Here is a 25,501-nt window from a genome sequence, read left to right on the forward strand (position 1 = left end):
AGTATCTTTATCCACAGTTAAACGAGTCCTATATCAACATAACCTGAATGGCCACTCAGCAAGGAAGAAACCGCCATAAAAAAGCTAGACTACGGTTTGCAACTGCACATGGGGCAAAGATTGTACTTTTTGGAGAAATGTCCTCTGGTCTGATGAAACAAAAATAGAAATGTTTGGCCATAATGACCATTATGTTTGGAGGAAAAAGGGGAGGTTTGCAAGCCGAAGAACACCGTCGCAACCGTGAAGCACAGGGGTGGCAGCATCATGTTGTGGGGGTGCTTTGCTGCAGGAGGGACTGGTGCACTTCACAAAATAGATGGCATTATGCAGATATATTGAAGCAACATCTCAAGACATCAGTCAGGAAGTTAAGGCTTGGTCGCAAATGGCTCTTCCAAATGGACAATGACCCCAAGCATACTTCCAAAGTTGTTGTAAAATGGCTTAAGGACAACAGTCAAGTTATTGGAGTGGCCATCACAAAGCCCTGACCTCAATCCTATAGAACATTTGTGGGCAGAACTGAAAAAGTGTGTGCGAGCAAGGAGGCCTACAAAACTGACTCAGTTACACCAGCTCTGTCAGGGGGAATGGGCCAAAATTCACCCAACTTATTGTGGGAAGCTTGTGGAATGTGATTAAATAAATAAATGCTGAAATAAATCACTCTACTATTATTCTGACATTTCACATTCTTAAAATAAAGTGGTGAGCCTAACTGACCTAAGGGGGCATTTTTACGAGGATTAAATATCAGGATTTGTGAAAAACTGAGTTTAAATGTATTTGGCTAAGGTGTATGTAAAATTCCCGACTTCAACTGTATATTGTGCACTACTTTTTATAAAGGTTGCATACTCACAAAATAAGCATTTGGCATTTATAAAAACTGTACTTGTCATGAGAATGTGTTTTATTCTCCCGTAAACTTTAGACCATGCATTCGTACAGTTTCTAGTCGTTGAAGTATTGTATTGCAATAAGGCAAAAGTACCCTAATAGCCCTGTGCAAATGGGAGATATGACTGACCCATAACAAAAAACCTGTAGCTAAAATATAACAACTTGCAATAATTTGCTGTTAGCGAGAAGAGCGAAAATCCATTTTCTTTGTATTCTATAATATTTAGAAATGTATTTATTCATTTAATTTCCATGATCATTGCAGAATAAATTCCTCACCTTTTCTGACTGATGGTTTTATACTTTTGAAATAGCCTATTGGCCTACAACAAGTCAGTATAAGATACCATTAGTTCCATCTCATTTAATTGGACCCACTTCACAGCAGTAAATCGATAAGCACCAGTATTTTGCCCTGTGCGATCCGATCCAAGCACATGTTAACCGTAGAACAGACGGTTCAGCTTTTCCATTGACGTTTGAAGGCTACGTCTGAATACTGTAATGTAAAACTTCTTGAGTAGCCTAGACAATATTTTAATTTAGAAACATAATACATATATCATAACCATTGCACCTTTTCTGACCATGAGTTCATATTCCTGAAGTAGCGATACAACAAATTAACATGCACATCTCTTATTTCATTGGGACTATTAGATGTGCATCCGAAAGGGAGTGCGGTTTATAACATACAGGTGAACAGACAGTTGATCTTTTGCATTGAAGTGTGTAGGCTACCACTGTAAGTAGACCTACTGTAGTTGGGGGGAAAAATCAGAGTAGACAGTGTTTCGAATTCGCGGGCGGTGCAGCATATTTAGGTTTGGTGAAAAAGTCAATGCAAAACATTGAATTCAAACGATCCACAACAATTTGCAATTGTTTTTGTGTTTCAGAAACAGTCAAATACAGCAAATGTCACAAAAATATTAAAAAATGCCAACACCAAAGACATTTGATCAAGTTTGCCTTTGATATTTCCTTTAGTTATACTGTCTTGGCCTAATTCCAATACTTCCAAAGTATACAGAAAACAATTGCATTATTGTCAACTGTAAAATGTGAATAATGGGCGTTATTCGGCGGAGTTATAATGCTTGTACACGCGCGGTTTTAAGAACGTGCGTCAAATTGATGAATCTCAATGTTTTTGTACATGCGCAGTATTTTCAGAAATAGCGCACGCAGATATCTAGGGTAAAATTTCACGCAACGGTTATAAATGAGACCCCAGAGGCCGATGGCCCTGTTAAAAAATAGAGCATTTTATAGGGAATAGGGTGCCATGTGAGAAACACTGTATATACAGTATCTCTCCCCTAATGAATTCAGCAGAGAAGGGCTATGGCTCTACCAAAACAATACCTTGCCTGTATTATTTATAATTAATCCTGCCACCATGTTTTATTTTTTGGGTTTTGTCCTATGTAGCACTTACATGAATCCATTATGGAAGACCTGTATCAATTCGTATTCTTCTTTTCCTTTCTTTGTCCTCTGCACTCTGTCGTGGAAATTTCCTCTGGTTTGCTCCCATGATTTGGTAAATACACACACACGTCAGAGTTAGTTATAAAAGTCCATCTTTAATTATATGAGCTCTTATCACAATCCTGTGACTCTCAGATAAATTCAGTGTCTCCCCAGTGAATTCTCTGAGTCCCCTTACAATGCAAATGAGTTCCTTTTAATAGCAAAGATACACATAGTCAGACAGCATAGACATAATTCATCGTTCAGCTTTGTCTCCTTTCCCAAACCTCAGAACCATAAACCAATTCCTCCATATCAACAGGCATATATCAAATTGTCATGTATATACAACCCACTCTAAATACAAACTCCTGGACAAACTCACGGAGAGGAGGGTGAGGCTATAGGTTAAGATAGAAACAACACTGCAACCCTTCTTTCCCCACTAGAAAAGGTAGGGAGTAAAAGATATGTTTACACATGATGACACTTTGACCTCTCCCCTCTCAGCGGCCCAGGCAACTTAGTTTTGACATAGAACAGATAACTGCAACCTCACATCAGAATTACACAAAAATACCATTCTGATGAGAAGTAACTTACACACATTTGATGAATATTAAACATCTTACAAATGTTACCAACAAATTCTGATAATTCCACGACATTCCCCTCTCAAGGGACTAAGTCCATTTTGAAGAATCAGAATATTAATTACATACTCAATATTTTAAAATTCAAATCCCCTAAATGTCAAATACCTTAGCTTATATGTAAGCTTTCTCCCTTCTGAAACTAAGATTTATACAACCCTTATTCTACAAGACAACCTTGCACATGTTTAATAACACAGAATAATCCATTTGAGGAAAATAAAAACATAACATATTTATGCTCTTTCAGTTACATGAGAAACAGTGTCTAAACACAGGCCTCCTCACAACATATAGGACAGACATCCCTCTAAGTACTCATGCTCAGAAATATACTCAGGAATAGAGAATAGGGCAGTGAAATCATTCATATTCCAAATCATAAGTAACAACCCAACTATTTATCCAACATTCCTCAGTGATTCAAATGGGTCATTATCACTTAAAGTAAAAACCTCAATTTAACACACATCAATATTAGCAGATTTACATACAGTATAATTATCCCATAATTCTACTATTAACTTTTTTTAATCATGATTTTAATACAGATCAGTATCTCAATGCATTCTTAATCTAAATTACTACAATTTACATGGTGTAGACCTCTTCAATCAATCTGATACCACAAAAGTATAAACAATTTTAATGGCACAGTTTGATTAAACCCCCCTTACACAGGCACGGCATCTTATGGCATCTTCGTTTTTCTTCAGATAGCTTTACAGTTCAAAATGGACGGCCCATGATAATGTCCCAATTTCAATGTCTCATCTTTACCACTCATGTCTTGTCCATTCGTCAACCAATATACCAGTATCATAAGAAAATGTTAGAACAGATCTTTCTCCATGATCACTCCAAGTGGACTCATCACAGTATGACAGAACCATGAAAGAAAAGCAGTTGATAGCTTAGATCTGATACTGTACACCAATTTCTGGCTTGGTTCTTTTCTGTCGGTAGAAGTGGTTAGGAAAGCCTCCTTCAATGCCTTTGTCTCCCTTCTTCAGCCAGGTAGAGGGGGTTTTGAGGTACACACACCAATAGGTCCAAATGATCTCTTCCATGCATTAAGATACCGTCTGATGTCACTTTTCATGATAACCTCGAAAGAACAGATCAGAACAACAGTTTAGTTCAGTTCATTAACTACATGATAAATGATTACTTTTACCAATTATTATTCTTAACACACATATCTAAACATATTTCACCGAGAATATCAAAACATTATATTGAAACTATTCCTTCAAATTGGTTTATACTCCCCATCTCACTGTCAACTCCATCGTAGAGCCCAGGATCAAGAAATTAGACCTATATCTCTCGGGAATAGAACAAAACAAACACAACAATACAATACACTCAACAATACAATACACTCAACAATACAATACACTCATTCACATATCACTTAAATTGTATAACTTCAATTCAAACACTTAAATTGTATAACTTCAATTCAAACCCTCAAAAAACTGAATCCTCCCCCATGTTTTACACACATCTCTCCGTATGAGAGTAATGTCAAACAAAACTGAAAACAAATATAAAACAACATTACAGCTAATCCTAATCAAATTAAAATCACTAAACTGTAAAAAAAACTCCACAAAGAAAAATTATTTAACCCTATAGTCATAGGAAAATAGACTTAAAGCAGCATACCCTTAGTTAAAAACAATGCCCTACTCCCTCTTCACACTGGTCCAAATTACACATATGGATAAGAAACATATTTACCAATTACACAAATTATTTTGAAAGCAGACAAATGACCATAATCTCATTATCCAAATGACTTTCCAATGCGGGTGATCAAGCCACAACGGAAAGTCATCAGAAGGTCATAGGTTATACACAACCCTCAAAGCAGTGTTTTGCACTATATGAAACAATTTGCAAACAATAATCAACTAGTTCCAAACATTTTCGTATTTCCATGTTCCCAGAACATTCCTTTATCAAAATAGTTTGCGCGTGTAATGAAAAGTCAGAAAATAAAATAAAAGTGCCCCTATAATACCTTTGCACTACAACAAAAAACTTCCCGGCCCCCTCCAATGTGGTAGTTTATGGCCTCCCTTCACTCACTCTCCCCAAGAGTATCTTCCCTGGACACATTCCAGAGAGAGATTCATCCATTTTCCCGGAGAAAACACAATAACACTTAGTATTCATTACACTACATGACTCAGAAACTCAAACGTGAAACTATAAACCAAACCTAATGATAATTCTACTGTACCTCAAATCATTAATCATAAGTTTTAATCAAATCAATGTATATGTATGATACAATGTTTAATTAAGTTAAATCAACTCCTAAAAAAAAACTCTTAATCAGCAACCTAATAATTTCAATCTGTTGATATAAATTTTGTAAAAACCAATCCTGATTTTTTTAAACAAATCTAAAATCCTTCAAAAGTCGGTGCTGTCTCATCATCGTAAAAATACAAATAAACGTATTTTCTTCCCCCCCCCACTGATATCCACAAAGGTCAATACTGTTCAGCACATCCATTAATGATCTTCCTTTATTCTGTACAGGGTCTGAAATTCCAATGTATGCAGATGATACATTGATAAATTCATGCAAATAACAGACTACACAAGAACTCACTATTATAGCACATCCATAATTAAAATCTATGATACTCCCCCACTTAACATACTAGTTTACTAGTTTGGCCCCAGCTTGCTTTTCAACATTCATACCCATTCAGTCTTCTGTCAACAGGTTGGCGTATTATTCAATCCAGCAACCCTCTTTAATGACCTGACATTGTTCCGTATAATGGAAACATGCTATAACGTTAGACTACATAAACTTTCCTGCTCAAATTAACTGGTGTTACTTAAACAATCAAACCAAGAATCAATAACCATCAGAATCTATCCTTACGATGTTTTATGATTCAGACATCCAGTCTCCCAATTCTCATAGCCTAATACAGTAAATATAAACGCCACAAATCTATGATGCCCACCTAGCGAATCAGTTGCTAGAAATACAAAAAAAAATGTACCTGAACAACGGTCAAAACAATTAGAGTAAGGTTATTGTATATTCAAACTAATAACGCAAATTTACGTTATTCTACAACAATCTACCTGCCTCCAGCAACTTTCCCTGACAATTAGTAGCCAACATAACAACTAACTCTCTTCCATACTTTCAACTAAACTTTCCTATTTCTTTTTTCCCCAGTGGGCAAAAATATAACCCCTCTCATTTCAACGTTTTTCCCTTACCTCTATCGTAAGATTAAAACCCAACTTTATAACTTCCTCTTCTGCTCTCCACACTTATGAAATGTAGTATCCTATTTCTTTAAAAATAACACACGCAGCGCTAAAATTATAACATGGGTCAGTCAATCTATAAGAATGAAAAACATTTCGGTAACCACTTTCTACCGCTATTCTCTCCCCACTATCATTCAGAATATCTTTAATTTTGGTAACGGTCTTCTCTATTGATACAGTAATTTAAATACGACCCCATTCTCAATACATTATTCCAGCAGATCATTTGGTGAACAGACATCGTCTTGCATCAGAATTCGCTTCGTTATTATTTTAAATTGAATTAGTCTATCAATTTAACCTAAACAATCTATTGAAAACGTTCAATTTATCTCTTATGCAAACACTAGGGACCATAACTTTCCAGGCAAAACATAGAAATAGATTATTTACAATCAAAAACTCTGAATTCAGCCAGCGCCATGACTGGGAATGGAATTCCGGCCTCCCGCGTGGCAGGCGAGAATTCTACCACTGAACCACCAATGCTATTGTGAATAACTAAAATTCTCCGGATATAAAACCCCATTTACAAAGTAAAATCAAAACACGTCACTATCGGTAATTCCCAGAAGAATAATAGCCCAATTTTAATAGTACAAACGTTACTCCAGCTATGATTCTCAAATTCCAGCCATGATTCTCAAATTCCAAATTACACATATTAGCAATCAAAGAATAAAATCGACACTAATGACTAGGAAGCAGATAAAAGTAGATTATGTTTACTTATGCAACGTATTTCAATTACTTTACTACATCACATTAATCACGCAATGATAATTAACTTGATGGAAAACCTTAGGCTTTGTACAACATTATAAATTACATCGAGCATCCCTCGAATTCTCTTTAACTTTATGGAAAACAGGTTATTCAATAAATCCCGCAACTTCTCTCATACTGGGAAGAAAAATTATAACATGTTCAGACCTTAAGGGCAGTTTAATTTAACATGTTTCACCCAGACGGAGATAATCCAATATGCGTTCTACAGTTACATCGTTAGGGTAAAATAACCAAAAGTGGACACACTCTAATCAGCTTCTAGAGCTCAATTTCCCAGATTTTGTAAATTATTTTAATAGTGCTTAAAAACTTCATCTTTATCAAATTATCCATTTAAGATATCAACTCAAAACCTACGTACGTCTACGAATGGGTGGTTTAAATTGTATCTAATCATTCTCCGCATTACTTTATACACACATACCATTTATCATAATTTCAAATAATTCACAGAATCCATATAAAACTTTAAAAATCTTAGTTACTCACACAGAACTTTCAGGATCCTCCACACAGGATTTGTTCAGATTTTCACATCGAACTTTTTCGGACGTCCACACAGGACATCGAAAGGTTTTCCCACACAGAGTCAACCCTATCCCGCTACTCACACAGAGTAGTCCTATCCCGCTCACACAGAACGGTCCGACTCACACAGAGTAAACCTACCCCGCTCACACAGAACGGTCCGACTCACACAGAGTAACCCAAAGCATATCTGGCTAGCACATTTTAAATAATTGGAATTCACCACATCTGAGGGTCACTTAGACAAATCACACAGACGCACAGAATGAGGTCCTTCTTCCAATAGGGCTTCACCAAGTGCCGTGTTTCACCTAGAACACACAGACCCCCTGGCCCATCACCCCGACAGACCTCACCAAATCCCCACTGTGATCAATTCAGTGTCAGGAGGGCTCTTGGTCACTGGCAACCGGACAGCGCAGAGTATCTTTTGAGTCCACTAAACCCCCAGATTACTCTCCTCTGACTCGGCCCTGCTTACGCCGCCAAGGTGCCTCATTATAAAGGAATTCACGCTCAGAGTATACGTAACAGGAATAATTAAAAAACTCGACTTCAAATCTGTGTGTGGTTCGCTCACCTTTTTCTTTAAAAAAAAAACTCAGTTCGAGATGTGGAATCCACTCGGCTCGCTTCCTCTTAGATCAAAGGTTGGTCCATCTGCTTCGTTCCCGAAGTGTGGTTCTCCCTGAGATCCCAAGTTTAGGGGATCCCTCGTGCACGATTTATTTACCTAGATCGTAGGAACGGTCACCGAGTGAAGATTCACATCCCCTCCTCGTCGCCAAATGTCGTGGAAATTTCCTCTATTTACCAAATCACGGGAGCAAACCACACACACACGTCAGAGTTAGTTATAAAAGTCCATCTTTAATTATATGAGCTCTTATCACAATCCTGTGACTCTCAGATAAATTCAGTGTCTCCCCAGTGAATTCTCTGAGTCCCCTTACAATGCAACTGAGTTCCTTTTAATAGCAAATATACACATAGTCAGACAGCATAGACATTTACAAATATTACAAAACATGCATCATGTTTGCAACAAGGCACTAAAGTAATACTACAAAGAATGTGGCAAAGCAATTAACACTTTGTATTCAGGAGAAAAAGTGTTTGGGGCAAATCCAATACAACACATTACTGAGTATCACTCTCCATATTTTCAAGCATAATGGTGGCAGCATCATGTTATGGGTATGCTTGTAATCGTTAAGGATTTTAAAAATGGAATGGAGCTAAGCACAGCCAAAATCCTAGAGGAAAATGTGGTTCAGTCTGCTTTCCACCAAAAACTGGGAGATTAATTCACCTTTCAGCAGGACAATAACCCAAAACACAAACCCATATCTACCCAGGGGTTGCTTACCAAGAAGACAGTGAATGTTCCTGAGTGGCCAAGTTACAGTTTTGACTTAAATCTACTTGACAATCTATGGCCTGAAAATGGTTGTCTAGCAATGATCAATAGCTCATTAGATTTATTTTTAAGAATAATGGGAAAAGTTTCACAATCCAGGTGTGGAAAGCTCTTAGCGCCTTACCCAGAAAGACTCACTTATACAGTATATGGTAATTTTCACATTTTCATACATTCGTAGAATGTTTGGGAATTACGTAGAGTAGCCCAAGGCATTTATGAAAATTCTATAGCAATGTAGAGTGGGAAAGCGGCCGTGCGTTTTGACAATTAAGACACTGCAGTAAATAAAACCTAAAAAAAATAATCTCTCTCATCAAGTAAGGGCATCTACACAGATGGGTGTGCCATCACCAATCAGGGCTACAGTAGGCCTTTATAAGCCATTTGCCACAGGGGCCTGCCATCATTCACGTTGAACTGGACTGTGTTTACAGGCATTTGCAATAGTACAATTTTTGAACATTAGAACGCATTCTCCAAAAGCCACAAAATATACCTGAATGGATTTCTGGAAATATGTCAATACCATCTGAGTTCTATTACATTTGGGAACTTTACAGACCTATAGATCAAACAAACATGAAAAAGGAAACCGCACACTGCTCTTGGTAGTATTACTGATAAGCTTAGGTATTGAACAAACATGAAACGGTAAGCTGTCTCTCGCTCAGTTATGCACATCAACAAGATCAACAACTAATGCTAGCCAGAGCGAGATGAGCTCAAATCTAACGAGGGAACATTAAATAAATCCTCTCAAACCTTTTCAGCTAGTTGGCTATCAAAATAGCACTGATAAACGATGGGGAAATACTATGGTGTCAACTCCGATTCAAAAGTTGAACGGGCTAGAGTGAGCCAACACTTGAGTCGAGAGAGAAGAAATGCGGTCGAGCGAGCAGAGGACCGTCTGTCAAGACTCAAATGACTGCACGCATCCCGACTCCACACACAGTCTTTTCTCTCTCACACCAATTTTCCAGTTTGCTCTCCAAAATCAATTTTGTTCTCGCAATCGCTTACCATAATTGTATAACGGGGACAGTCTAGCCAATGAACATAGCCTATAGCAGTCTACTGAAATGCAATTGGTCAGATTTTTGGACCAATCACAGCTTGACTGCTCTCTAACCCAATTTTTTTTTAAACAGCGAGATGAAAGGGGATGGTGAACGATGTCTGACAATAATAAAAAGTTAAGTTCGATAGTTTTTCAGTAGAGAAACTATCGAACCAACTAGCAAGCTAATCAAATGTGTCAATATTGAAGTAAGTAGTTATTTGTTTCTTCTGTTATTAAAGCAGGCTATTGAGGCATGCTAGGTTAACGTCAGCTAGCTAGCTAACTAACTAACATTTAGAAAATGTTTAACCATTTGGTTTAACCAAAGCCAAGGTGGTTTCGTTTTCTATACGGTCTTTGGTTTAATTAAGAGCTTTGTACTTAAGTCGAGGAGCAGTATTCGAGAAGTATGATCGGCAGAGGTCTTATCATTGTATACCGTTGAGCTCATTCTTGCCTCTTATTTTAAAGGACAAATAATGATAAATTCATGACACAAGTTTGAGACTTATTAGACTAATGATCTTAATCTGAGGTGATCATTTCAGAAATGTCTAGGTATGAGCCATAAAGGAGTGCTCTACATTGTATGTGCAACGTCTCCTCCGTGTCTCATGTATTTCTCTTATAATTACTACAGAAGCTATACATGAGCTTGATTAATGAGATATGAGACACAATTGAGAATTTCATTTGTTAGCATTAATTTGCCATATTATTAATTATGATTACCTGTTAAAAAATAAGAATAAACTGATACAGTTCAACAAATGTATTCAACAGTGCTTATTATATTAACAATGCATCTCACTTTTCATTCCCAACACAGATTGGGTTCCATTGACTGTAAGAACGTAAATAAAATTAATATACAGCATATGCTCTTGTACCGGATTTAAAACATTAGGTAAACCCCCAAATAATATTGTAGAGATGAAAATAGCCAGTTGTCACCCACCAGATGTAGTGAACAAAAAGTCGAACCTACATGTGACACCAGTAAGCCCATAACAGTATGTTCTTAAATATACCTTATTGCAAATATGAACATTGCACATTGTACACAAACAAAAATATTTTAGTAGTCACTACTCTGTATGTCCTGCTCTGGACCTTCACTTGTTGATGAATGCCTTCAGTTTTGCTTCATCGATTCCGGTCCAACCATCCAAGGTAGCACAACGCAAAATGTAGGCTGGAATAAAGTATGTAAAACATTTCATGAATATTTTGACAAATAACACGTGACAATTCTACTGAAGGACTGAGTATGCAAAACAGAAACGTCTTAAAAGGACATTGGGGATTTTGGTTTGTTTTAGGTGTATTTAACTTGATTTGTTCTGTTATAATCGCTACACGGCACAACCAGAAGAGGACTGGCCACACCTCATAGCCTGGTTCCTCTCTAGGTTTCTTCCTAGGTTTTGGCCTTTCTAGGGAGTTTTTCCTAGCCAACGTGCTTCAACACCTGCATTGCTTGCAGTTTGGGCTTTTAGGCTGGGTTACTGTTCAGCACTTTGAGATATCAGCTGATGTACGAAGGGCTATATAAATACATTTTATTTGATTGCAGTGATGAATTAGCAAATAATATACTTAAATCCTTTTCATCAAGAATCAATCCTATTTTGCTGTAAGCAGTTAAGTAACAAAGTAACCTAGCTTTGAGAAAATACTTACTTAGAATTCCGCTGACCTTTTTCTGGTTCGAGGACTAGCTTCCGTTCGGGGGATCTTGCCATGGCGTCCAAAGGCAACTCAATTGACACATTCTTCCACTGAGACAAAATGGTCAAAAAGAAAATGAAGAGACGCAAGCAATCTTGCTTAGATGCCTGATGGATGGCAGAACGATGAGAGGAACATGCCACTGTCAGGAAACAACTCTTGCTCGCCGGATGGCACCGATGGCCTTCTCTCCTGTAGCTAACAGTGTTTCTCCAATGATGTCAATGAGAGCGTGCAGCTCTCGGATCTGGACTGGGTCTGAGAGGAGACAATAGCACATAAAGTACATTCATTATTATGTGTTCAAGGCCCAATCACTCTTCCAAAGGTAAACAAAACAGAAATGGGGTTGGAGAAGTTTTAAAAAATGATTTACAATTCAACTTTACAAAATTTAAGTTTGATAGGTGACATGATATTAATTACTTACCTATTCTCAAAATTACTTCCTCCATCCTTCCCTTGTCACAGAGGATTTGTTCGACCTCGTCCCTACAACCATCACATGGCTGCCATGCGGCTGGTGCGTGCCGTCATATTGGAGCTGGTGCGTTCCATCCAGTGAGGGCTGGTGCGTGCTGTCCAACTGGGACTGGTGTGTTCCATCCAGTGAGGGCTGGTGCGTGCACTTAGATTGGGAGTAGTGCCTTTCCTCAGCTACAGTGTGTTCTATGTGCAAAGGTACTATCTCACAACTCAATGAAACCTTCACTCTTGCACAGACATTTAGAAACAAAACATGCCAATTTGAAAAATTGGCCCCAGGTGTTTTTTGAGCAAGAATTGAAATGAATTTTGAGTAGTAAGACATGTATAAAACCAACAGATACCATTAATAAGAAGTGTCTTATATGGTGAGCTACCGAGTGGCTAGGACAGGCAGGCCCCATACTATTGTGGAGGACTTAATTCTTCCTGTTGCCGCAGATATGGATGGGGGAAAAGGCCCAAAAAGACTATACAGACAATTACTTCATCAAACAACATTGTTTCACGACTCATCAGTGACATGGCAGGAGATTTTTTGAAACAATTACTGCTTCGCATACAAGCCAGTGAATTCTATGCGTTCCACCTGGATGAGTCAACAGACGTGGTGGGCCTGGCACAGCTCCTGGTATATGTCCGTTATGTTTATGAGGGGTCAATTAAGGAAGACATCCTCTTCTGCAAACCAGGACAACAGCAGAGGATATTTTTAAACTACTGGACAGCTTTGAGACATCAAATGGACTTTGGTGGTCAAGATGTGTTGGTATCTGTACTGATGGCGCAAAAGCCATGGCAGGGAGACATAGTGGAGTGGTAACGCGCATGCAAGCAGTTGCTGCAGTGGGTACACTGCAGTATCCCCGAGAAGCTCTTGCTGCTGAAGGAATGCCTGACAGCTTGAAAGACGTTTTGGACACTACAGGGAAAATGGTTAACTTTGTTAAAAAAAGCCCCCTGAACTCTCGTGTATGTTCTGCACTATGCAATGATATGGGCAGCGACCATGTAACGCTTTTACAACATACAGAAGTGCGCTGGTTATCAAGGGGCAAAGTATTGACATGTTTTTCTTATTTTATTGAGAGACGAGCTTAAAGTTCTCTTTACTGACAATAATTTTCACTTGTCTGACCGCTTGCATGATGACGAGTTTCTCACATGACTGGCCTATCTGGGTGTTGTTTTTTTCTTGCCTGAATGATCTGAATCTAGGATTACAGGGACTCTCCGCAATTATTTTCAATGTTCGGGATGAAATTGAGGCTATGATTAAGAAGCTGGAGCTCTTCTCTGTCTGCATTAACAAGGACAACACACAGGTCTTTCCATCATTGTATGACTTTTTTGTGTGCAAATGAACTCAAGAATACGGACAATGTCAAATGTGATATAGCGAAGCACCTGAGTGAGTTGGGTGCGCAATTACACAGGTACTTTCCTGAAACGGATGACAAACAACTGGATTTGTTATCCCTTTCATGCCCTGCCTCCAGTCCACTTACCGATATCTGAACAAGAGAGACTCATCGAAATTGCAACAAGCGGTTCTGTGAAAATTGAATTTAATCAGAAGCCACTGCCAGATTCTGGATTGGGCTGTGCTCAGAGTAGCCTGCCGGGGCAAATTGCACTGTTAAGACACTGATGCCCTTTGCAACCATGTACCTATGTGAGAGTTGATTCTGGCCCTCACTAGCATGAAAACTAAATACAGGCACAGACTGTCGAAAATGATTTAAGACTGAGACTCTCCAATACAACCCAACATTGCAGAGTTATGAGCACACCCTTCTCATTAACCTGTGGTGCGTTATTCACAATTTTCAATGAACAAATAAGGTTTTATGTAAGATGGTTAAGCAAAATTCCCCAAATTCCTGGGCTTAACTTCCCATGTAAAATTTCCGGAAAAATTCCAGAAATGTACCAGAAAGTTTCCGTCCCTTTGCCACCCTATTCCCGTACCCCTTAAAACATTCAACCTCCAGCTGCGTACCCAGTCTAGCACCAGGGTCAGCACACTCTCAAATGTTTTTTTGCCATCATTGTAAGCCTGCCACACATACACTATACAATGCACACTATACGAAACATACTATACATGTATTAAACATAAGAATGAGTGTGAGTTGTCGTCTCAACCCGGCTAGTAGGAAGTGACAAAGAGGTCTTATAGGACCAGGGCACAAATCATTATTATTATTTATTTAAATTCATCAAAAAGAGTTAGCTTATAACAGTGAACCTTTTTTTGTGGGATACAAATAAGGCAATTTTAGGTCTTGTGGCATAGTTTGGTTAAACTATCCCCAATTCAATGGAATTCTAACCCTCTGATTGCACAGTGAATTCTTCCATCACGTGTCGTGCACTCTTCCATCACATGTACAGCTGATTCTCAAGATCTTGCACACTAATGAGATGCTATTGAGCCCACACTACTACACTGTCTGAGCCAAGGACTACATGCTTTCTGATATGTTTTGATTACAGTACTGGGTGGGGTGAATATATTTTATGACACACATGATTTTTTGTTTACTAGTAAATAGTAGCCTACATCAAAGTGTGTTTTAACCTCTTGAACCTCTGGGGGCAGTATTTCATTTTTGGATGAAAAACGTTCCCGTTTTAAACAAGATATTTTGTCACGAAAAGATGCTCGACTATGCATATAATTGACAGCTTTGGAATGAAAACACTGACGTTTCCAAAACTGCAAAGATATTGTCTGTGAGTGCCACAGAACTAATGCTACAGGCGAAACCAAGATGAAATTTCATACAGGAAGTGAGCCAGATTTATGAGGCGCTGTGTTCCAATGTCTCCTTATATGGCTGTGAATGCGCAAGGAGAGAGCCTACACTTTCTGTCGTTTCCCCAAGGTGTTTGCAGCATTGTGACGTATTTGTAGGCATATCATTGGAAAATTGACCATAAGAGACTACATTTACCAGGTGTCCGCTCGGTGTCCTCCGTCAAAACTATTGCGTAATCTCCAGGTGCGTGCATGTTTCCATTTTGAACAGAGGAGAAACCAAACTGCCACGAGTGACTTATCATCGAATAGATATGTGAAAAACACCTTGAGGATTGATTCTAAACAACGTTTGCCATGTTTCTGTCGATATTATGGAGTTAATTTGGAAAAAAGTTTGCGTTTTAATGACTGAATTTTCGTTTTTTTTCTCAGCCAAACCTGATGAACAAAACGGAGCGATTTCTCCTACACAAATAATCTTTTTGGAAAAACTGAACATTTGCTATCTAACTGAGAGTCTCCTCATTGAAAACATCCGAAGTTCTTCAAAGGTAAATGATTTTATTTGAATGCTTTTCTTGTTTTTGTGAAAATGTTGCCTGATGAATGCTAGGCTTAATGCTGTGCTAGCTATCAATACTCTTACACAAATGCTTGTGTAGCTATGGTTGAAAAGCATTTTTTGAAAATCTGAGATGACAGTGTTGTTAACAAAAGGCTAATAAGCTTGTGAGCCAATATATTTATTTCATTTCATTTGCGATTTTCATGAATAGTTAACGTTGCGTTATGGTAATGAGCTTGAGGCTATAATTACGCTCCCGGATACGGGATTGCTCGTTGCAACAGGTTAAATCATTTCTAACTTATTAACAATTTCTGCTAGTTAGTTTTTGCTACCATGTGGGTTTTAGCTTGCTTGAGGAGTGTTAATTCTGTACATGTTTCATTTTAAAACATTTATCATACAAATGAGTTGTTTAATCTAACTTCTTAACTATTTATCTCTATATGGAATTGTATTTGTTGTTTCTTTACACATATTTTTTCTAATCTTTACAGGAAAATGCCAATGGCACTATCTGATGTGTGGAGACATTTCACTGCAGATAATGTAGAAGGAAAAGCTGTATACATTTGCAAATACTGTGCCAAATCATATGTAAAGAATGCAACAAGGATGCAGAATCATCTGGCCAAGTGCATAAAGTTCCCTCAGCGCTCACAACAAGCAACCTCTGACAAAAGTCCCTCTACCTCTAATCGAGGTGAAAATGATGAATCAGATACATTATAGATAGCAACAGCTCATGGTCCTCCTGGAATCAGAAGTTTTTTTTGACTCAATGGAGGAATGTAGTCAGAGAAATGCTGATGAATGTCTTCCTCGAGCTGTGTATGCAACTGGTTCACCTCTGATGCTCACAGGCAATGTGTATTGGAAGAGATGTTCTTTGCCCAGCATATACCCCTCCAACCAGACATGCTTTATCTACTCAATTGCTGGATGCAGAGTTCAGAGTTCAAGCAAATCATAGAGAAAGCAGACTGTATTGCAATCATCTCTGATGGGTGGTCGAATGTTCGTGGGCAAGGAATAATTAACTATATCATCTCTACCCCTCAACCAGTATTCTACAAGAGCACAGACACAAGGGACAACGGTCTCTACATTGTAGATGAGCTGAAGGCAGTCATCAATGACCTTGGACCACAGAAGGTAATTTTTCAACCCTTGTATTGGTCAGCCTGTTGCGTGCTTTGGTGTGTGTGTCCCCAAACAAGGACCAGTTGCACTCTGAAGCAGCTGAATTCTGGAGATATACAGTGGAGAGAACAAGTATTTGATACGCTGCCGATTTTGCAGGTTTTCCTACATACAAAGCACGTAGAGGTCGGTAATTTTTTATCATAGGCACACTTCAACTGTGAGAGACGGAATCTAAAACAAAAATCCAGAAAATCACATTGTATGATTTTTAAGTAATTAATTTGCATTTTATTGCATGACATAAGTATTTGATCACCTACCAACCAGTAAGAATTCCGGCTCTCACAGACCTGTTAGTTTTTCTTTAAGAAGCCCTCCTGTTCTCCACTCATTACCTGTATTAACTGCACCTGTTTGAACTTTTTACCTGTATAAAAGACACCTATCCACACACTCAATCAAAGACTCCAACCTCTCCACAATGGCCAAGACCAGAGAGCTGTGTAAGGACATCAGGGATAAAATTTTAGACCTGCACAAGACTGGGATGGGCTACAGGACAATAGGCAAGCAATGAGAACTTGTTCTCAACTGGCCTAAAGGTGAAATAAATAAATAAATGTTTTATCTTGACGAAAATTGAGTGACCGATCTCTATTGAATAATATTGGAGACTGAAAATGACAAGACCAGAGCCTGGAAGCCGATGGAGAGGAACAATGAATAAAGAACGCTGGGCCATTTAAACGGCCAAGAAGGACTGCACATTTGGTGAGTGACGTGATAATTGCTCTGCCATATTTTAACATAGCAGACACCATTTAAAAAATATATATATTTTACCCCCTGCAGCCTGCCCGAATGAATGGAACCCAACCACCCCATCAGGAAGGATCGATGCACCCGTCCCATCAGGACAGACCACACCCACCCGGTCAGGACAGCACGTAGGATGAACAATATTTAAGTAAGTTATACATTCTTATTCCACTTCCTATGTTTTATAGTAGTACCCTCTTGTACCTGAAACATATTTGCATAAACATCTAATTTGCTTTGTGTGTGTTATCTTGCCAAGTTTATTTGAGACCCATGTGTACACTCACAGTGATGGTGCAACACAATGTTTTACCATTAATACATGTTGTCTAAACATACTATTAAACTGTTGTTTTATTATTTTATGTTTCAACGATTGACTTTACCATTGAAAACGAAGAGCGAACCTCAGATCAGCCAGCCGAGATACTCCTGATGTCCTAACAACTGTGTGACAATACTGATCAGTATGATCTATCTGAATCTTTTGAGGAAGTGATTCCTGATTTCATGAATTGTCCCTATGATGATAACTTTATCTTCAGTGAGGGATTTGAAAAGGTGTCTAGTGAGTAGGGTGCACACTCAACACAGTCAACATCCAACGACACAACAAAACAGGCAAATCATTATATGACAATGCATCTATAACCATTGGAGAGTGCCTTTTGGTAATCATGGCTTACGCAAACTGTCATAAAGTAACTGGCAATGCCCTTAGTGATTAGCTTAAATTAACAACATTGCTTTGTCCAGATAGTCTCAACACAGACTGCTTGAGCAGTGTACAGAAGTTCAGAGACCTTTTCCCCCAACTCTGCATCTTCCCCTTTTGGGATGCATAAGAGTTGCAGCACATGTTTTGAGTCAGTAGTGTGTGAACAATGTCTGACCTGTGGTACCAGCATGACAGAAGAAGGATCAGCATCATCCTTCATGGATGTTCAAATTGATGCTCAAATAAGATCCTTGTTTCTCAAGCCTGGTTTTCAGGAAAAGCTTAACTTTAGATTTTGTAGGAAGAAGAAAGATCCTGACATAGAATATATATATGATGCAGAAGTTTACAGACAGCATGCAGATGGGGGAGGTCCTCTTAGTGATCCTAGAAACATCTCACTTACATGGAACACAGATGGGGTACCTATTTTTAAATCATCTACATTTTCAGTGTGGCCTTTTTTTGTATCATTAATGAATTGAGCTTTATTGAATGCACAGAAAGAGAACATTTGATTTTTGCCAGACTTTGGTATGGGGACTCAAAACCATCTATGGTTACATTTCTTAGACCATTGAGTAACACAGAGTAAACTTCAAGAGGATGGAATTCATGTGCAACCGGCAGAGGGCTCTGAAACGTTTTTGTGCAAAGTGCTTACCATTGCTGGCACATGTGACTTGCCTGCCAAGCAATAGTACTAAATACAGTGCAGTTCAATGGGATCTTTGTATGTTCGAAATGTGAGCAGCCTGGAAAGACTGAAGATGGGGCAAAGGAGACATGTTCATGCATTTCCATTCCAAGAAATGGATCCAAAAGGGCCACCTCACACGCATCAAACATTTGCTGATGATGCTAAAATGGCCTATGAGACAAAAACCACTGTGAAGTGAAAGGTGTGAAGGGTCCCTGTTGGCTTAGCCAATTTAAAAGTTATGACCTAATCCGTAGCACTGGAATAGACTACATGCACTCAGCTTTGTTTGGAGTGATGCGCCTTCTGATCCTTCTATGGTTTTCCACTGAGGTTTCTCATCAGCCCTTCAGCATGTCAAAAGAAACAAAACAAAAAGACAAGTGATTGCAAGATATCCGACCACCATCCTTGGCACAATATCCTCGATCAGTAGCATCTCACAGGATGTTTTTTAAGGCATCAGAATTATCGGGCTCTTTTAATCTTTTTTGGACATGTTTTCCGTGGTGTTCTTGGAACTCTTTACTACAATCACTCCCTCCTTTTAAGTGAAGCTATTTTCATTCTTCTGATGGACTTCATATCAATACAACAGATTGATCATGCAGAGAAACTGCTATGGAACTTTTTCTCTCAAATTAGTAATCTCTATGGTGAGCATTACCAAACTGCAAATATTCACCTTCTTGTGCAACTAGCAGACAGCGTCAAAGCCCTTGGCCCATTATGGACTCAGCCATTTTTGTCTTCAAAATGGAAACATGAATATTTGTTAAGGCTCACACATGGTATTCAAAACATACCTATACAAATGGTCCATGCAGTCAAACTAGTGCAGTCTATCCATGCTATTTCGCAAATCATAAAGCCAGAAAATGCCATAGCTGACTTTTACGCACGGATGACCAATGACCATAGTTTTTTGTGACAAAGTCACATAAGTCGAGAACAAACATAATTGGAGCATCAAGTGAACTTCAACTGGAGGCAAGGCACCTCTCTGCAATAGAAAAACATGCTGGTCGCCACATTAATTCACCACATTCAGTGAAGGCATTTCACAGGGCACAAGTTAAGAGAATTAAGAGAACTCGTCTCACATCAAGGCATTATGGGAAAGGAAAAATAACTAACTATTTTTGTTTTATTCTTCTAATGTACAGTAGCACAACTAAAGTATGGACAGATTTGAATTCTTCTTTACCTCTGAGGACTAAAATGGGCACTTATTAGCGAATTTGAAAGTGCATGTTTTTCTTTGCTGCAAGATACTGTAACACATGGTACCTGCTTTCATGATGTGACCCTATTGGAAACCCCTGTCAACACAGTTGTAATTGCACTTGAGCATGTTTTGGGCAAAGTTGTTTTCCTTGACTTGACAGCTATGCCCGGTATTGTGTTTGCAACTCATTTCCCAAACACACTTGAGAAGGACTAGGTATACTCAACAAATGACTTGTGTTGGAACATTATGAATGTATATTGAATGATGAATTAATGGAAATAAATCATATCTGTTCCACTTTTGTGATTATTTTACACTTTAGCACCTCTTTGAGATCATGTAGAGATGTCTCTGAGATGACATTTGCATGAATTGATCAGACCTGTAATAATTAGTTTCATATACAGTTGAAGTCGGAAGTTTACATACACTTTAGCCAAATACATTTAAACTCAGTTTTTCACAATTCCTGACATTTAATTCTAGTATAAATTCCCTGTCTTAGGTCAGTTAGGATCACCACTTTATTTTAAGAATGTGAATGTCAGAATAATAGTGAATGATTTATTTCAGCTTTTATTTATTTTATCACATTCCCAGTGGGTCAGAAGTTTACATACACTCATTTAGTATTTGGTAGCATTGCCTTTAAATGGTCAAATGTTTTGGGTAGCTTTCCACAAGCTTCCAACAATAAGTTGGGTGAATTTTGGCCCATTCCTCCTGACAGAGCTGGTGTAACTGAGTCAGGTTTGTAGGCCTCCTTGCTCACACACGCTTTTTCAGTTCTGCTCACACATTTTCTATAGGATTGAGGTCAGGGCTTTGTGATGGCCACTCTAATACCTTGACTTTGTTGTCCTTAAGCCATTTTGCCACAACTTTGGAAGTATGCTTGGGGTCATTGTCCACTTGGAAGAGCCATTTGCGACCAAGCTTTAATCTGTAGTGACACACCATCACGTGAACGGGACTGTTGTCATCATCTGACACTAATTAGCATAACGCAACGGACATAAATCTTCCTAGAAAATATTCCTATTCATGAAAATCACAAGTGAAATATATTGGAACACAGCTTAGCCTTTTGTTAATCACCCTGTCATCTCAGATTTTCAAAATATGCTTTACAGCCAACGCTAGACAAGCATTTGTGTAAGTTTATCATAGCCTAGCATAGCATTATGCCTTGCTAGCAGCAGGCAACCTTGTCACGGAAATCAGAAAAGCAATCAAATTAAATAGTTTACCTTTGATGAACTTCGGATGTTTTCACTCACGAGACTCCCAGATAGACAGCCAAAGTTCATTTTTCCCAAAATATTATTTTTAGGCGAAATAGCTCCGTTTGTTCTTCACATTTGGCTGAGAAATCGCCCGGAAATTGCGGTCACTACAACGCCGAAAAATATTCCAAATTAGCTCCATAATATCGACAGAAACATGGCAAACGTTGTTTAGAATCCATTCTCAATGTGTTTTTCTAATATCTATTCGATAATATATCCGTCGGGGCAATTCGTTTTTCACTAGAACCGATTGGAGTAATTGCTACCTCTGTATTTTACACGAGAATCTCTCTCGGAGCCACCATGTGACCACTTACGCAATGTGGGTGCCTACGGCTATTCTTCAACAGAAATGCGTAAAACTACGTCACAATGCTGTAGACTCCTTGGGGAATACGTAGAAAGCGTAAGCTCGTTGATGGTACATTCACAGCTGAATAGGGAGTCATTGGAACGCAGTGCTTTCAAACCTGGGGCACTTCCGGATTGTTATACTCACAGAAAATATCTGTACAGTTTTGGAAACGTTAGAGTGTTTTCTATCCAAAGCTGTCAATTATATGCATATTCTAGCATCTTTTCCTGACAAAATATCCTGTTTAAATAAAACGGGAACGTTTTTTTCCCAAAAATGAAAATACTGCCCCCTAACATCAAGAGGTTTTAACTTCCTGACTGATGTCTTGAGATGTTGCTTTAATATATCCACATAATTTGATTTGACTTTCTCATGATGCCATCTATTTTGTGAAGTGCACCAGTCCCTCCTGCGTCACGGTTGGGATGGTGTTCTTCGGCTTGCAAGCCTCCCCCTTTTTCCTCCAAACATAGCGATGGTCATTATTGCCAAACAGTTCTATTTTTGTTTCATCAGACCAGAGGACATTTTTCCAAAAAAGTAAGATCTTTGTGCCCATGTGCATTTGCAAACCGTAGTCTGGCTTTTTTATGGTGGTTTTGGAGCAGTGGCTTCTTCCTTTATGTCGATATAGGACTCGTTTTACTGTGGATATAAATACTTTTGTACCCGTTTCCTCCAGCATCTTCACAAGGTCCTTTGCTGTTGTTCTGGGATTGATTTTCACCTTTTGCACCAAAGTACATTCCTCTCTAGGAGACAGAACGCGTCTCCTTCCTGAGCGGTATGACGGCTGCGTGGTCCCATGGTGTTTATACTTGCGTACTATTGTTCTTACAGATGAACGTGGTACCTTCAGGCGTTTGGAAATTGCTCCCAAGGATGAACCAGACTTGTGGAGGTCTACAATCAGGTCTTGGCTGATTTCTTTTGATTTTCCCATGATGTCAAGCAAAGAGGCACTGAGTTTGAAGGTAGGCCTTGAAATACAGCCACATGTACACCTTAAATTGAATCAAATTATTTTAATTGGCCCATCAGAAGCTTCTAAAGCCATGACATAATTTTCTGGAATTTTCCAAGCTGTTTAAAGGCCCAGTCAACTTAGTGTATATAAACTTCTGACCCACTGGAATTGTGATGCAGTAAATTAAAAGTGAAATAATCTGTCTGTAAACAATTGTTGGAAAAATGACTTGTGTCATGCACACAGTAGATGTCCTAACCGACTTGCCAAAACTATAGTTTGTTAACAAGAGATTTGTGGAGTGGTTGAAAAACGAGTTTTAATGACTCCAACCTAAGTGTATGTAAACTTCCGACTTCAACTGTATATATTTGTAGGCCTTTTTGGTGAGGGGGGGTTCCAAATTCTTTCGCAAACCCATGTTCATATCAGACGACCTAGTTTGGGAACCGCTGGGGTAGGGTTTTGATTGATTAACACACACTCAAATGAAATAGCTAGCAAGCTAATGCACAATCACATAGTAGCCTATAGTAAATTTAGATAATAAAACAATATATATATTTAACTAGGCAAATCAGTTTAGAACTACTTCTTATTTACAATGATGGCCTACCCCGGACGACGCCGGGCCAATTGTGTGCCACCCAATGGGACTCGCAATCATGGCCGGATGTGATACAGCCTGGATTTGAACCAGGTACTGTAGTGACGCCTCTTGCACTGAGATGCAGTGCCTTAGACCGCTGCGCCACTCGGGATGCTTAATGTATCTTGAAGTTAGCATGCCAATAGAATGAACTCAACCACAACTGAACAAAGTTGGCTTGAACTACCTGGCTACCTAGCATTAGCTGGCTAACGTTCCTGCTGACTAGCTAGCAGGCCCTACCTGGCTCAACCTGCTACAAGATGCAGTGGCCCAGCCAGAGGTACCTGCTGCAGAAAGGTGACTGTTGCTTATTGACAAAGTAGGCTAATAATGAACTGCAGTTACTGTAAATGGTTAACTGTTTGGCCCTTTGCGTAGCTATTTGTTACATTCAATACAACAATATCTAGTTAAGCTACAGTCAATGCTGATAGTGTGTGTGTGTGTTCAGAATGTGCCCGCGGGAGAAGGGCATAGTGCGGTATCTGAGCAGATCATCATGAACTTCATCCAGTTACTTACATTAAGTTAAAAATCAGCCTTTTTATTGGTGTGGGTATAATTCACAAACCTCCTTTCCTGCTTACTGTAGTAACATATTAACACATGTAATAACGCATTCACTGACTGTTGCCTGCCTGTGGCCAAAAGCATGATAGAATAGCTTGCGCACTGTGTCATAAACCTTCCCCTCCCCCTGTCCTTCTGTAGATACTAACACTGGTACTACCCCGTACTGGGGGCTGACTGAGATAACATATACACTGAACATAAACACTGAAATTCCTAAACATACACTCGACCCCCTTCGTGGTGGGCTCCAAAGACAAAGAACTCTGTCAAGAACCAATGGGATACGGACATCAGGCTGGAGAGGACTGTCAATCACCTGCAAGCAACCTACCAGAAACCAGGACTACGAGAATCTACCTACGTCATTTCAATGTATAAAATGGACTGCCCATTATGTTTCTGTCTTCTCTTTTTTCTGACGGTTCCATAAGAACTGGCCGAAAAGAAGCCGTGCAGCACGTTTTACCATATATTATTACGCTATAATAAACAGCCTTTACTATACCATATCCACCTTGTCCAGAGTCTCAACTTGGTCTCGCTTCTCATATAATATTGTCATCAACATTACTGAAAGGCAGATGTAGAAAAGGCATAATGGTGAGGATACTACATGACAATTGGCCGGCCTACTTTTCTGAATGTATACCTACCATCTTTCAGGGGAGCTGATGATCAATGATACGGAGAAAGTCTGATATTACTTGATTACTGATTCCCCCCACACACTCTCTCTCATTCACAGGACCATTTACAAAGTCCAGTCACTCAACCCTATCCAGAAGCTCTCAAGGTCCTACACTACTTCCTGCTACAACAAGCTGATTAGAAGCAAAAAGCCTGAACCCCATGATGGTAAGTTTGCATATCCCTGCTGTACCCTACCGTGCTAAGACAATCTGACTCTAGAAGAGTATTAAGCTATTTTTAAATGGAATCCTCAAGTCATTACTATCAGTAGTAACATAATAATAACATGAATGGGAATTACATAGAATACTGCTACTCTACATACTGCAAAGATAACAACAGCCACAACAACTTACTTTGTAGTCACGCATCCCACGCACATATGTCCACCCACATTTACAGACTGGAATAACACTGTTGAGGTGCAGGCAATATTTACTCCCTAAAGCGTGGGTCAGGCTGGCTAGCCAATCAGGACCTGGATAGAAAGCATGGCTATTGTCTGATTGGCTGAAGCCATGAGCTGGAGGAGATACTGATCTCTCAGGTGAGGGGGAGAAAGGGTGTGGATGGGTGAGTGCAGCTCCAGAAAGCAAATAAACAAATGCTCACACAAACCGAATGTAAGAGTGGTAATGAAATGAATTACAGCAGCA

The 25,501-nt window shown here is 39.0% G+C and overlaps 1 long non-coding RNA gene across 2 annotated transcripts; it reads right to left on the reverse strand.

The window, feature by feature from the left end:
- Positions 1-8,517: 8,517 nt before the first annotated feature.
- On the reverse strand, positions 8,518-25,245 carry LOC115139690 (uncharacterized). 2 transcript variants are annotated; one of them, XR_003865144.2, is made up of 4 exons: positions 25,202-25,245; positions 12,315-12,553; positions 11,837-12,142; positions 8,518-11,348 (listed from the first exon to the last, which is right to left on the reverse strand). It is a non-coding gene; the product is annotated as an uncharacterized LOC115139690 (long non-coding RNA). The 2 variants fall into 2 exon arrangements; XR_003865143.2 differs by lacking the exon at positions 25,202-25,245 and having other exon boundaries at positions 12,315-21,453.
- Between the last annotated feature and the right edge of the window lie 256 nt (positions 25,246-25,501).

This window comes from Oncorhynchus nerka, linkage group LG13, assembly GCF_034236695.1.
Source record: "Oncorhynchus nerka isolate Pitt River linkage group LG13, Oner_Uvic_2.0, whole genome shotgun sequence".
Taxonomy (NCBI): Eukaryota; Metazoa; Chordata; class Actinopteri; order Salmoniformes; family Salmonidae; genus Oncorhynchus; species Oncorhynchus nerka.